The sequence below is a fragment of the Haemaphysalis longicornis genome, unplaced genomic scaffold (assembly GCF_048455015.1).
Source record: "Haemaphysalis longicornis isolate Haplotype H1 unplaced genomic scaffold, Haemaphysalis longicornis Haplotype H1 scaffold_10, whole genome shotgun sequence".
Classification (NCBI taxonomy): domain Eukaryota; kingdom Metazoa; phylum Arthropoda; class Arachnida; order Ixodida; family Ixodidae; genus Haemaphysalis; species Haemaphysalis longicornis.
In genome coordinates, this window is record NW_027526204.1 from 8,200,419 (window position 1) to 8,201,431 (window position 1,013).

A 1,013-nucleotide genomic window follows, 5' to 3' on the forward strand; every position below is an offset into this window, starting at 1 on the left:
GCACTTACGCGTCGAAAAGCGGAATTTTCAAACGGCCGATATGTTTAGCTTGTGTTCAGTCGACCAGCGTAACAAAGAAACTAGTAGAAAATTGTGCGCAAAGTGGAAACACTAAGAGGAAATCGCAACCTGTGTGCATACATACCCGGAATTTCAGTGAAACCCCTGCGGCCACGTCTTCATAATCCTCTTTCATTTTTCGCTGTTTAGGTCTTTACCTATCTTTTTTTAAAGTGGTTAAGAAGGCCAAATGCAACAGCATAATTCGATGGAGCCGTCCTTCGGTCACGCACTAAACTCCATGCCAGCCCTGAAAGACGTTTTTTAACCGAAAAACAATACGAGCAAATGAAAAACATTGAAACTTTACGCTACACGACGGCAGAGGCGACGTAATAGATAAATACCCGGCCTCTCCGGTTCAAGAGCACCACAGTGCTTAATTGCGCACATCCCCACAATACGCTTAACTTACTAAGCCCATTTCCCCTTTATGTTTAATTTACTGCAACTCACCGGCAGCTCAGTGTGCAATGTACTGAATGCGCTATTGAGCACAAACTTGCGGTTGGTGACTACTCAGGGACGAAAAAGCATCATTGTGTCTGCATTTCAGCGCGCGTTATAGATCATTAGGCATCATCAATTAATCCGTAGCCCTCCACCATGCATGGCTGTCCGCAAAATACTGGCTCTATATTTTGTTCCAAAATCCCTGTATTAACACGTTTAATATTTGCATAATGGTTATCGGGATAATTGATACCGCTGTCGGATATCGCTCTCGGATCGCTCTCTGGTGGAGGGACATACAATTATCGGGGGAAGGACAATTATACTTGATACGCAGGAGCGAATAAGAGAGGAAGCGCCAGCCGTCGATGCACCTTGAATGCATTTATTTATGGTAAGATCTCCTGTAACATCTAATTATGGTAATACCACCATATGGTAAGATCTCGAACAAGGCTAGATTTGAAGAGGGACCGTAACCAGCTAGTAAGAAAGAAGCG